Source organism: Equus przewalskii, chromosome 9 (assembly GCF_037783145.1).
Source record: "Equus przewalskii isolate Varuska chromosome 9, EquPr2, whole genome shotgun sequence".
NCBI lineage: Eukaryota > Metazoa > Chordata > Mammalia > Perissodactyla > Equidae > Equus > Equus przewalskii.
This window is the reverse complement of record NC_091839.1, coordinates 63,125,739-63,140,620: the sequence shown is the minus strand read 5'-3', so window position 1 is coordinate 63,140,620 and position 14,882 is coordinate 63,125,739. Positions and strand designations below refer to the sequence as shown.

The 14,882-nt window shown below is 36.3% G+C and overlaps 1 long non-coding RNA gene across 2 annotated transcripts in view; it reads left to right on the top strand.

The window, feature by feature from the left end:
- Positions 1 to 14,882, top strand: part of LOC139073382 (uncharacterized) — a 63,326-nt gene that overhangs the window by 35,665 nt on the left and 12,779 nt on the right. For both annotated transcript variants that reach the window (XR_011522040.1, XR_011522039.1), the window contains one exon: positions 407 to 600. This is a non-coding gene — a long non-coding RNA (uncharacterized lncRNA). The remainder of the gene's footprint in view (positions 1 to 406; positions 601 to 14,882) is intronic.

Here is a 14,882-nt window from a genome sequence, read left to right as displayed (position 1 = left end):
AGGAAGCAATTCCTGGCTCTATTTCTTTCTCATGGTGTCGGCCTGGACAGGTAATTTAATTCCAATCAAACCTCAATTCCCTCAACAGTAAGTAAGGGCAGAAATGCCTTTTAAACAGAGTTGTTCCAAAGAGAAAATGAAATAGTGTATTTAAATTATTTAGCATAGCTTCAGGCACATTATGAGTTATCAATAAATATCAGCTATTGTGAGTGTGGGTGATGATTTACTTGGCATTGAGCATCTCTTAGATTTGTTCCCATAGCCTTGGGAGATGTTGACAGAGTGGGAACATTATAAGTTTACTTCTGAGCATAGTAGATACGTGGCCTTAGAATCAAGAGCTTCTGGATTCCTAAGCAACTTCTTCACTGAAAAATTAAATCTCTGCAATATTTTTTTGCAGGAGAATTCTAGAACATGCTTCATGGGAAATGCTACTGGAAATGGGAGTTCTCAAGGTCGTGGTTAAGTGTATGCTGTGGAATCTTAAAGACCTGGGTTTGACTCCTGGCTTCACCATACAGATTGTGCAACTGAATCTCCTTGAGCCTGAGCTTCCTCATCAGCAGAGTGAGGATGATAACACTGATCTTACAGGTTTGAGGGATTCTTAAGTGAGACAATGCTTGTCAATTGCTTACCACACTATCTGGCCGTATAAAAGTGTTCAGTAAACATTATGCAATACTAATAGCTAACATTTATTAAGTGCTTACTGTGTGCCATGCACTGTTCTAAAGATTTTCGTGTATTAACCTAATTAATGTTCCAAATAACCAGGTGACATAGATATTGCTACTTTTTTCATGATATAGAGGTGAAAACTAAGGCACACGGATATTAAGTGGCATGCCCAAGTTACACAACAGAGGCTGTGTGATTAAAATTTAAATCAAAGCCATCAGGCTTCAGAGCCCAAATTCCTAACAATTACACTGTTAAAGTGTCCCAAAGGCAGAGCACAGAGAGGTGAGAAGGTGAGCGAGATACTCCTAAATGTCTACCTTTGAGAAGTAGGAGGTAGGGGGATGTATAGTGGAGTTATAAGCAGCCTGGATATTCGGGGACCTCAAAGGGTGGACCTGTACTCATAATCACACTAGACTTCCTAATCAAAGGCCAAGTTTCCACTCACCCAAAAATGTGTGCTCAGGGAAGTCACTCTGGGGCGTGGACTCTGAGTGATGGATTCATGCACATCTCTGAAGGATCCAGCGTAGCTGGACACCTAAGACACAGCCAGATAAGAAAAAACACCTTAGCATTTCCCTTATTCAGTCCTGTGAAGTATCAATCAGGTTTTTCCCTGACTAAAATTCAAAGTTCACGTTAGATTCCTAAAGAATTGCTCTTTTCACATTCAGATGATCTTATTATTACCATTAATCAGTGACAGATAAACCAAGAATAGAAGAACAGTAAAAGATCAAAGAAGTTGCTTTCAGCTGCGGGGACAGCTCCATGCCACTAAAGAACTCGATGATGTTCTGCATCTGCTCTTTGCAAGGCCAGTGACTTAAAAGCAGCAAGTCGATTCTGCACTTCTGCTTCCAGTTAGAAAGACTGTTTCTCCCACACTAGTAATGAGAACAAGCCAGATAAACTTCAATATTGTACTTTTATCTTTTTAAACCCACCGGAAAGCTGAGGTCACAAAGAACATGAATGAATTAAATTCCAGAAAGTAATGAACTCTTCTAAGAGAGATGACACTTGCAGTTGCTTTTATCAAAACCACCTGAATTGCAGAAAGGAGACATCAGTTAAATTTTAATGAACTTTTAATGGCCATGTGTAGGCTGTACTGATGGACTGAAATCCTAAGGAGCCCCAGCCACCTGGAATCTACACTCAACCATTAACACTTCTTCATGAGTCTTCAGTGAGAATGTGAGTGATTACAATGCAACAAAGTCCGGGAGAGCTGATAGAGCACCCATCCCTGAGAAGAAGGCTTTGCCCACAAGCAAGGCTAGCACTTCTCAAGACTGGTGACACGGCAGGATGCTGAGAGGAATTTGTCTGAGGCACTCCAGGCTGTTATTTAACCCGCTATAGAGGCTCTCAGAAAGCCGGGAAAATGTCAGTAGGATGGAAAAAGATTTCTTATTATTTAGAAAGCCAGAGGTGGGATCGGAAAACAAGAACATCTCAGTGACTAAAAGCTGACTGCCAGAATTTAAAAGAGAGAGAGAGAGATCTCCTACCATTCAGAAAGTTGGTATCCAAGCTGTAAAACATAAAGAGATTGCTGAAGCCTTGGCATGCTAAGACATCAATCCCTGATAAAGAAAAAGTCCTGACTCTCAGAAATTTGAAATCAGTTGTAAATTAAGACTAACTAAGGCTGCATCAAAGCCCAAATGCAAATCAAATACCTATTAGATCAATTCAGCTCCCACACTAACAGCCTGACCAAAGAGGAGCAGAGCTTTCCAACTGTAAATATTTATTTCCGTCCCTACTTAATTTTGTACATAATGTCCACCACACAACAAAAAAGTACATGATTCACAAATAAGTATAAAAATGTGATTCATAGTAAAGAAAAGAAACACACAACTGAAGCAGACACTGAGGTGGTCCCAGATGCACACTTATCAGATAGGGGTTTTTTAAAATGTTTGTTATTTATTTTTATTTCTTCTCCATTATGAATTATCTATGAATTATCTTACATACATTAAGTAAAAAATAAAATTAAGAAAAAAACAATAGTATCAGAAAATAAATATCTAGGAGCAAATCTAACAGAAGATATGCAAGATCTCTGTATTAAAAAGTTTAGTCAAATAGTAATTAATGAAACCATAAATACATATTACATGCTAATAGATTGTAAGACTCAATAACGTTAATATGTCCATTTTCCCAAAATTGATCTTCAGATTCAGTGCAACACCAACAAAATTCCAGACATATTTTGTTTGCAATTGACAAATTTATTCTAAAATTTATGTGGAAATCCAAAGTCCCTAGAATAGTCAAAAAAAATCTTGAAAAAGAAGGACAAATTTGGAGGCCCTTCTATATCTGATTGCAAGGTTTACTATAAAGCCATAATATTTAAGAGAGTGTGGTAACAGCATAGGGAAAAATAAAGATCAGTGGAATGCAATAGGGTACAGAATAGTTGCATCTCTGTATGGACAATTGATTTTTGACCAATTTACCCAGTCATTTCAATAGGGAAAGAAATGTTTTTTAAAGAAATGGTGCTGGAATAATTGAATAGACTCATGGAGGAAAACAAAAAATGAAGATCAATTCCTACTTTATTCCATACCCATGAATTCATTAGAGTCAAATCATAGACGTAAATGTAAAAGCTAGACTCATAATGCTTCTACAAGAAAACATAGAATACCTTCAGACTTTACAGTAGGTGTATGATTCAGGATTCTTCAGGGAAATAGAACAAATAATGTGTATAATATGTGTATGTGTGTGTATGAAAAGATTTTATAAGACATTGGCTCACACAATTATGGAGGCTGGCAAGTCCCAAGATCTGCAGAGTAGACTGGCGAATTGTAGATCCAAGAGAACAAATGGTTTAGTTCTAGTCCAAGTCCAAAGGCCTGAGAAGCAGAAGCAGAGAGCCAGTTGTGTAGTTCCGGCCCTAAGGCCAGCATGCTCAAGATCCAGGAAAAGCCCATGATTCAGTTTGAGTCTGAAGGCAGGAAGAAAGCCAATGTCCCAGTGTGGAGGCAATCAGAAAGGAAGAATTCTCTTTGACTGGTTCTATTCAGGTCTTCAACTGATTGCATGAGGCCCACCCACATTAGGGAGGGTAATCTTCTTTATTCCATCTACCAATTAAATGTTAATCTCATCCAAAACCCCCTCACAGGAACACCCAGAATAATGTTTTACCAAATATCTGGGCACCCTGTGCCCCTATCAAGCTAACACAAAATTAACCTACAGTTATTTAGGCAATATTTTTTAGACATGAACTAAAAACATTAACCACAAAAGAAACAAATTATAAATTAAACTTTGTCAAAATAGATAGCCTCACTTATCAACAGACATCCTTAATAAGAGAGAAAAACAGGCTACAGAATGGAAAAAAAATATTTGCAACACGTATATCTAGCAAAAGAATCATATCTAGCAAAAAGAAAAAAGCACAAATCACAACAAAAAGAAAACAATCCATATAAAAAATGGCCAAAATGCTTGAAAAAAGATACGTCACAAAGGAAGGTATACAAACATCCAATAAGATGGTTAACATCATTTGTCAATATTTAAATGCAAATTAAAACCACAATAGCATATTTGTTATTTAAGATTAAGTAAGTTCGTTAAATTAAAAAAAACTAACAATGCAAATGGTGCTCAAGAATATGAAAAGACTGGAACCTTTTATTATCTTAGGCTCTGATCAGCAATGCATGACCACTTTGGAAAAATGTTTGCCAGTTTCTCTTAAAGATAAATAAACTTCCACCATATAGCCCAGTTATTCCACTCTGGGTATTAGGGCATATGGAAACCAAGAAATTTGTACAAGCAGGTTCATAGTAGCCTTATTCATGATAGCCAAAAACTAAAAGCAACAAATTATCCACCAATAGGAGAATAGGCAACTGAACTGTGGTATAGTCATATAAGTAGTACTGCTCAGCAATAAAAAGAATAAATACAACAACATGCACAGACATTAAAACATCGTGTTAAGTGAAAGCGACACAAAAGAGAGAGTACTGTGTGATTTCATTTGCACACAGTCCAAAAACAGACAAAGAACCCGATGGTGTATAGAAATGAGAAAGTGCTCGTCTCTGGATGATGGGGATTGATGGAAAGGGGATAAGAAAATTCCTGGGGTGATGGGAAGGGTCGAGGCCTTGTTTTGGTTGGTAGATGAATAGGGAATACAATTTTCAAGACTTACAGACGTAAACTCTTAAAATACGTGCATTTATCATATGTGAATTATACTTCATTTGAATAAAAATGAAGAACAAAATCTTGTCTGAATCTAGAGATACCGACTTTAAATCAAGAAGCAGCTAAGTTCATGGTGGATTACCTTTGAGGTCCTATGTGTATATTTTTGACACATTACTTAAAGAAAAAAACATGATTCTTTTTTTCTTTCTGTGAAGATCTTTTACTTAGGAGAATTACGCCAAACATGAATTTTATTTGACATAATACTGTTTCAGTGGACAAGACTAGGACAATTTTAGGAGGCTATCTATATGGGAATACAATGATTTCTTTGAAAATTGCTGGGTTTTATTTCACCTTTAAGATTATTGCCAGTGTATGCTTATAAAAATTGGAGAAGAGGAGGAGAAGAGATAATTGTGTAATATCCACTAGCAATGGAATTTTTCCCATATTCTCCTGATTGCTAATGCAGGAAAAGCTAAAAGGAGGGAGGTGGGTATAAACTGAATTGGACAGATGTTACTGAGTTCCAACTGAAACAAACGCATTTTTTTCTTTTTGAATTTCAGCTTTATGGTAGCATAATTGACAAACTTAAAAGATGTTTAAAGTGGACATCATGGTGATTTGATATACATATACACCGTGAAAGGATTCCCCCATCTAGTTAATTAAAATTAATATATCCATCACCTTACATATATATCTTTTTTTGTGTGTTTTGGTGAGAACATCTAAGTTTTAGTCTCTTAGCAAATTTCAATTATACAATACAGTGTTATCAACTATAGTCACCACATTACACACTAGATTCTCAGACCTTAGTCATCTTAAAGCTGAAAGTTTGTATCCTTTTACATAACTCTGTTTCCCCCACCCCCCAGCCCCAGTCAACCACTTTTCTATTCTGTTTTTATGAGTTTGACCATTTTTTTGTTAGATTCCACATATTAATGATACCATGCCTTATATGTCTTTCCCTCTCTGGTTTACATCACTTAGCATGATACCCTCAAGATCCATCCACATTGTCATAAATGAAGAATTTCCTTTTTTCTCATGGCTGCATTGTATGTACATACCACATCTTCTTTATCCATTCATCCACTGAAGTACAATTAGATTGTTTCCGTATCTTAGACATTGTGAATAATTCTGCAATGAACATGGGAGTGCAGATATCTCTTTGATGTCCTGTTTTCATTTCCTTTGGCTATCTATCCAGAAATGTGGTTGCTGAATTATATGGTAGTTCTACTTTTAATTTTTGAGGAACCTCATATTGTTTTCCATAGTGTCTGCACCAGTTTACATTCCTACCAACAGTCCACAAGGGTTCCCCTTCCTCCAAATCCTCAGTGACATTTATGTCTTGTTTTTTTTTTTCATGATAGCCATTCTATCAGGTGTGCGGTGATATCTCATTGTAGTTTTGATTTGCACTTCCCTGATGATTAACGAGGTGGAGGCACCTTTTCATGTACCTGTTAGCCATTTGTATATCTTCTTCGGAAACATGTCTGTTCAGTTTCTCTGCTCATTTTCAAACAGATTGTTTATTTCTTTTGTTATCGAGTTTTTGAGTTCTTTCTATATTTTGGATATTAACCCCTTAGCAGATATATGATTTGCAAATATTTTCTCCCATTCTGTAGGTTGCCTTTTCGTTTTATTGAACGTTCCTTTTGCCATGCAGAAGCTTTTTAGTTTGATATAGTTCCACTCACTGATTTTTGCTTTTGTTGTGAAATCCAAAAATTCATTGCCAAGACCCATGTCAAGGAGTTTACCCACTTTGTTTTCTTCTAGAAGGTTTATGGTTTCAAGTTTTACATTCAGGTCTTTAATCCATTATGAGTTAGTTTTTGTGAAATAAGATATTATTTTCCCCATTGTATATTCTTGCCTTCTTTGTCACAAATTAATTGACCATATATGTGTAGATTTATTTCTGGGATCTCTATTCTGTTCTATTGATTTACATGTCTGTTTTTATACCAATACCATCTTGTTTTCATTACCGTAGGTTTGTAATATAGCTTGAAATTAGGAAATGTGATACCTCCATCTTTGTTTTTCTTTCTGAAGGTTGGTTAGTTTAGCTAAAGGTTTGTCTATTATATCTTTTCAAAAAACTGTTAGTTTCATTGATCTTTTCTATTGCCTTTTTAGTCTTCATTTAATTTATTCCTGCTCTTATTTTTGTTATTGCCTTCCTCCTACTAACTTTGAGCTTTGTTTATTCTTTTTCTAGTTCCTTGAGGTATAAAGTTAGGTTGTTTATTTGAAACTTTTCTTATTTCTTAATTTATGTCTTTTTTTAAAAAAAGAAAGATTGGCACCTGAGCTAACAACCGTTGCCAATATTCCTTTTATTCTCTCCCCAAAACCCCCCAGTATATAGTTGTATATTCTAGTTGTGAATGCCTCTGGTTTTGCTATTCTTGTTGTTATATCTTAACATTCTTGCTATGAACTTCCCTCTTACAACTGTTTTCGCTACATCCCATAAATTTTGGTGTGTTGTACTTCTATTGTAATTTGTCTCAATATATTTTTTTGATTTATTCTTTGATCCATTGGTTCTTTAATCTCAACATACTTGTGAATTTTCTAGTTTTCTTCTTGTACTTCATTTCTAGTTTCATACCACTATGGTCATAAAAGATGCTTGACATGATTTCAGTCTTCTTAAATTTATTATGAGTTTTTTTGTGGCCTAACAAATGATTTGTCCTGGAGAATGTTCCATGTGTGCTTAAAAGAATGTGTATTGTGTTGCTGTTGGATGGAAAGTTCTATAATTTTGTGTTAAGTCCATCAGATCTAATGTGTAGGTTAATTCCAATGTTTTCTTATTGATTTTTTTTCTGGATGATCTATTCATTGTTGAAAGTGGGGTATTGAAGTCTCCTACTATTATTATATTGCTGTCTATTTCTCCCTTCACTTCTGTTAATATATGCTTTATATATTTAGGTGCTCCTAAGTTGGGTGCATAAATATTTACAAAAGTTATATACTTTTTTGGATTGACCTATTTGTAATTATATAATGACTTTCTTTGTTTCTTATTATAGTCTTTGGCTTAAAGCGCATATAGTTGGGTCCTGTTGTGTTTTCTTTGTAATACATTCACTCACTCTGTATCTTTTGATTGGAGAACTTAGCCTATTATATTTAAAGAAATTATTGACATGTGTGGACTTACTATTGCCATTTTGTTAATTGTTTTCTGGCTGTTTTGTAATTTCTTTGTTCCTTTCTTTTTCTGTTACTGCTTTCTTTGTGATTTGATGATTTTCTCTAGTGGTATGCCTATATTTCTTTCTCTTTATCCTTTGTGTATCTACTATAGGTTTTTGCTTTGTGGTTATCATGAGACTTAAATAAAACATCTTAGAGTTATAATAGTCTGTTTTGAGCTGATAATTTAACTTTGAGTGCACCTTAAGGCTCTGCATTTTTGCTCTCCCCCAGCCCCAATCTTTTATTTTTTCAATGTCACAATTTACATCTTTTTACCTTGTGTATCCATTGATAAATTATTGTAGTTATAGTTATTTCTAATCTCTGGTCTTTTCCCTTTATATTAGATGTATAAGGATTTACCCAACACCATTAGAACATTAGAGTATTCTGAATTTAACTGTATATTTACTTTTACCAGTGAGTTTTATACTTTGATGTTTTCCTCTTAGTAATTAGCTTTTTTTCATTTCAGCTTGAAGACCTCCCTGTCACATTTCTTATAAGCCTGGTCTAGTGGTGATGAATTGCTTTAGTTTTTGCCTGTCTGGAAATCTCTTTATCTCTCATTCGATTCTGAAGGACAACTTTGCTGGGTAGAATTTTCTTGGTTGGCAGGGTTTTTTCTTTTTAGCACTTTGAATATATTGTGCCACTCCCTTCTGGCCTGCAAAGTTTCTGCTTAAAAATCTGGCAATAGTCTTATGGGGGGGTTCCCTTGATGTAATAAGTTGTTTTCCTCTTACTGCTTTTAAGATTCTCTCCTTGTCTTTAACTTTTGACAGTTTAATTACAATGTATCTCAGTCTGTGTCCCTTCAGATTCTTCTTATTGGAACTCTATAGGCTTCCTAGATCTGGATGTCTTTTTCTTTCCCCAGGTTAGGGAAGTTTTCAGCCATTATTTCTTTGAATAAGCTTTCTGTCCCTTCCTGTCTCTTCTCCTCCTGGGACCCTTGTAATGTGAATGTTGATCCAATTTTTTTGATGAGGAAAATTGGCCCTGAGCTAACATTTGTAGCCAATCTTCCTCTTTTTGCTTGAGGAAGATTGTCTCCTGAGCTAACATCTGTGCCTGGCTTGACAAGCAGTGTGAAGGTCCATGCCTGGGATCCAAATCCAAGAACCCCAGGCTGCCAAAGTGGAGCACGTGAACTTAACCACTATGCCAGAAAGCCAGCCTCTTGACCCACTTGATGGTATCCTGTAAGTCCCTCAAGTTATCTTCACTCCTTTTCATTGCTTTTTCTTTTTGCTCTTCTAATCAGATGGATTCGAGTGCCCTGTATTTGAGTTTACTGATTCTTTCTTCCACTTGATCTAGTCTGATGTTGAACCCTTTTATTGAATTTTTCAGTTCAGTTATTGTACTCTTCAGTTCTATGATTTCCGTTTAGTACCTTCTTATATTTTTTATCTCTTTGTTAAATTCTCATTTTGTTTGTGCATTGTTTGCTTGATCTAAGCATCTATATGGCCATTATTTTGAACTCTTCCTCAGTTAAATCACTAATCTCTGTTTCTGGAGTTTTATGTTATTCTTTTGTTTGGAACATATTCCTTTGTTTCTTTATTATCCTGGACTCTTGGTGTTGATTTCTGCCTATTAGACAAAACAGCAACCTCTTCCAGTCTTGATGGAGTGATCTGGTGTAGGAAATGAACTTTATTGTTTAGCCCAGCCCTAGCTCTTAGTTGTGTCTCAAACTTTTGTGGTTGTCCAAACTACCTTCTTTGTTCTTAATGGCTTCCTGTAGTTGAGGGTGTGTCAAGACTCATTTTGATGTGCATATTTTCTCATTTTCCCAGTGTGTAGGAGTGGCTCAGCTAGCCTGTGGATTTCTTTCAGGGAGAATTGCTCTGTGTATACCTGTAGATTCAGTGTGTCCATGGGAGGAGATGAGTTCAGGATCCTCTTTTGTTGCCATCTTGGATCAGAACCCACATATGCAATTTTGATGATGACTCAAAACTGGTTAAATGATTTTAAAATTAAGAAGCATATATTGGGTCTTATTTAAGTTTTAGAAATGTACAGGTCGTATGATATGGTTGAATCTCTTTGGCAAGGGCTATCTTCCTGTTGAAATCTGTAAAGTTGAGGACTATAAGAACTACTCCATATGAAATTGGAGAACATAATAAATGATGAAGTACTGTAAGGTGTTAGACTGAGTACATTCTGAGGTCAAAGGGATAATTCAGAATATTGTACATGGTCACTCATATTAGGTTTTGTTTTCTTCTGTAACAAATTACCACAAACTCAGCGGCTTTAAATATCACAAATGTATTATCTATCTTATACTTCTGCAGATCAGAAGTTCAACACAGATCTCCTTGGGGTAAAATAAAAGTATCAATAGGACTGCATTTCATTCTGGAGGCTCTAGGGGAAAATTCCTTTCTTTGCCTTCTCTAGCTTCTAGGGGCTGCCCACATTCATTAGCTTGTGGCTCACTTTCTCAATATTTAAAGCCAACAACTTTGCATTTCTCTGACAATTCTTCCATAGTTGTATCTCCCTCTGACCATATTCCAGGGGGAGACGTGAGGATTCTAAGGCTTTTAAGGGCTCATATGTTTAGATTAGTCCCACCTGGAAAATCAGTCATCTTAAGGTCTTATCTTAATCTTATCTGCAAAGTCCATTTTGCCATGTAAGGTAACATATTCACAGGTTCCCAGGATCAGGATGTGGACATCCTTGGGAGGCCATTATTCTGTATATTCACAGTAGTGGGGAAAATATGAAATAAAACAAGCCAGAAGACAAATTTATCATTCTGTTTCAATATTATTTTCTAACATGTGTACATTTTACAAAGATTCCTCTATTGCTTAACATGAAACATTTACAGCACTTATTTCTCTCTTTTGTACAGTGCTAGAAAAAGATCATGTCTCATAACCTCTAAATTACTTTCATAAATCTCTAAGGAAAATACATCTTGCTCTCAATAAGCGTACCATAGAGGTACTCAATAACATCACGTTATACTTTCAGTATCTGTTAGTGAGCACAGTCATTGGCAATAAATGAGGATCTCCAAGAGATCAGTAGATAAATTCCTTCTCTTTGAGTTGAATTAATTAATTTTAAGTTGGTGCTGAAAATAATGAGTGTCAGAGTGAGATATTTAGTTTTAGTTATCCATTTGATTTTGCTGTAATGTAGGGTTGCTATGAGCTGAAAAGAAAAGGAAGTGATTTTAACAGAAATTTTGGTAACATGTAGCCTAGTGCCCATTAAACTGGATATTACGTGGTTTAGGTTGGGACAAGAAAGCTATAGAGGTAGAGGCTGTGGGAGAGGACATTGTCCCTTGAACTGAAGATGCTGAAATTATCCATTGTATCATGATCTGCTACAGTCCTACAAGAGCTTTTGAACTTTTAACATAATGAACAGTAATGTAGCTTTCATCTTTAGGAAAAAAATGATTAAAAGAACTTGGGTTATGAGGATTTTTTAAAAGATCTATCTTTACATGAAAATTCTTGAGAATATATAATTTTAAACTTGCTTTGTTAAACATTACAACATATAGTTGGTAAAAAACAAATAGCAAAATACATATTCTAATTTCATAAAACTACAATGTAACATGTACAGAATACTCAATAATAATGTTCTAAATTTGCAATACTTGGAAATTTTATTTCCTATTATCAGCATACATAAAATTTTGGAGGCTACTATTTTTAAAGCAATGTGCACTAAAATTGAGGTTGCATGATCTTGCCCTGTTTTTAGCTTTATGGTTTATAACATAATCTTAAAAGCCTAAAATCATAATCTACCACTACTAATTATGAACTCTTCATTGAGCATATATTGAATTTTCTTAGTGTGCTTTATGACCTTTAAAATTCTGACTATATTTTAATGGATTCTCTGGTCCTGCAATGAAATATTTCAAGGGCTCTGAGAGGGCACATAACAAACAAAATTACTATATCCTTTTAGTTTGATTATTTTAAAATCTGAAATCATTATTGTTATTAGTTCAATTCTAAAAGATGGACTAGAAAGTCTTTAAGAGCCTTTCTATCTCGAAAATGTAATTCAACAGTTCAATCATTTTAAATTATTTTATTTTATTAAAAAAAAGCAGGAATAGAAATCTCACAATACAGTCCTTCATCTTACTGATCCCTTTTTACAAACAAAATAAGGGAGAGAGGCAATTATCCAGAGACAAGTAGTCCCCAACCTAGGAATTGGTTGTGTTCCAAAAGGTCATTCAATGGTCAGCCAACTCCATTAGACTCAGGGAAGTTCAGCAGCAAAATGTCAGGACCCAGCCAGTGACTCAGTTAAAAGGAGGGAAATTTCAGTCTTCAGAGGAAAAAGTCAAGTTCCTAGGCCAAGAGAAAGTTCTTGAAAGAAATGTTAACAGGCAAGACTTTAGCACAGTGAAAAAGCATAAAGTCAATGTCAACCACTGCTACCCCCCAGGTGTTTTTGCAGGGATTACCAAGTTCTGGCCCTTCTAGGCTCAGTCTCTTCCAGCAATGTGGCTCCCTTTGAGCATGATAAGAATGCATGAGCAGCCTTTCCTCCTAACAGCGGTAGCTGGGCCTAGCCAACCCAGGGGAAACCCGGAAATAAAATATCCACCAGTACGATATCTGCTCTCTCCCTCTCAACTGGCTCAGTCAGTTTTGGACTTCTGCCCTGAACTGTCTTCAGCACTTGATTTCCCAGATCAGACTATGATTTCTGCTTCTACATGTCCTGTAAGTTCTTGCATTGTGCTAGGCACACGGAGCAACGACATAAATACTTGTGGATCTATCTGTTAACTAAACTGTCTGGCTAATTATGTGGATCAGTGATGATGATTGCTGGTAATTCCAGATTGAATACACCAATTAGATCATCATATGCACATAATGTAAAGACTTTGGAAGAATCTGAAAACATTCAAATATCTCAGAACATTTTAGTTTTGGTGGAACTACATAGAAAAAGATTATGGTCTATGAAACACAATAGAAAGAACGTGTGTTTTCCAAGTTCGAGGTGATATTGCTGTGTCAGGGTCTGGTTTCCACCCCCTCTGATGTCTCTCAGGGGGTCCTTGGAGGTTAGGTGCTGCATTCGCCCTCCTGTGGCCTCCCTATCCTGACCACTGCATTGCTTCTCCGCTGATCACCTCCTGCAGTTCTTCTGGCTTTAGAGAGGAAATGATATTTTGGGGTGGGGTCAAGTGTCTCTTCATCACTCTTAAGCACAAAGCAAGCTTTTACTCAAAACCAGGAAATGGCAAACTACAGCTCTCCAGCCCTGCCACCTGTTTTTATAAATAAAGTTCTTTTGGAACACAGACACGCAGGTTTGTTTCTGTATTATCTATGGTTGTTTTCATGATACAATGCAGAACTGAGTAGTTGAGCCAGAGACCATATGGCTCACAAAGATTAAAATATTTACTATCTTGCCTCTTCTAGAAGGAGTTTGCCAACTTTTGCCTTAAATCAGCACAGCCACAGCATAACCTGCAACATTTTAGAGTACTACCTGAAGGTGTAGGGAATACAACGTGATACAGAAAGTTACTTACAGCTGCTAATTGATGAGACCACTCTCATGGTACCCAGGTCAGACTTGCTCACAGTTTCCTTCAAAGAAGCTCTGCTTAGTTCCTGATTACTCCCTTTGGAGCACTTATGCACATTTAAGTAGTATGCCTTGGAGTCTAGACCCAAATGTTGTGTTGCCTGTATGAAAGAAGAGCTTTCCCCCTCCCTCCAGTGTAAGTCCTGCATCCTCAGCCTCTCATTTTTGCTCAAGAATTACCTCTTAACAGAACGATAAATTGTTAGTGGGAATATCCACATCCTATAGGGGAAATTGTATCTGCTGCCCAAAGGGATGAAATTTTATCACATATCTCCAATGAATGATTCCATCCATTGGACATTATATCATTGTTCCCAATTACTTACTGTCTTGACTTGCAGTGTCTTCCTATGTGAGTAAACTTTCCCTCTCAATCGACTTCAGGCTTGACCATACAGTTTGCCTTGGCATAGCAGATCTCAAGGATTCCTCATCCTTGCAGAAACTTAAGAACCATCACGTAGTTCAGCATTTCCACTTTTCCTTCTGCTTTGAGAAGATCGTGTTCCAAATAATGACTGTTAATACACTCTGCATCTTGGCATGAAGAAGATGTGTGGCACACAGACAGCTCACAGCTGCCTCAGTTAACACATAACGTGAGCAGGAATAAACTTATATTGTTACAAGCAACGTGATTTTTCAAATTTTTGAGCTATTTACTTAGCATAATAGAGAAAAATGACTATCATAGTCAGCTCAGACTGTCATAATGAAATACCACAAATAGAGTGGTTTAAGCAACAGAGATTTATTTCTCACAGTTCTGGAGGCTGAGAAGTCCAAGATCAAGGTGCTGGCCAATTCAGTTCCTGCTGAGAGCTCTCTCCCTGGCTTGCAGATGCCTACTTTTCTCCATGTCCTCGTATTTCCTTTCCTCCATGTTCCTCTTCTTAGAAGGGCTGCTAATTCCATCATGAGGGCCCCCCTCCCTGACCTAATCTAACCCTAGTTACTTCCCAAAGGCCCCATCATGTTGGGGGTTAAGGCTTCAATACATGAATTTTAGGGAGACACAAATTTTCAGTCCATAACAATGGCTAATATAAAAATTGGTATCAGAAGTGAAGTGCTGACGTAACTAAAAACCTAAA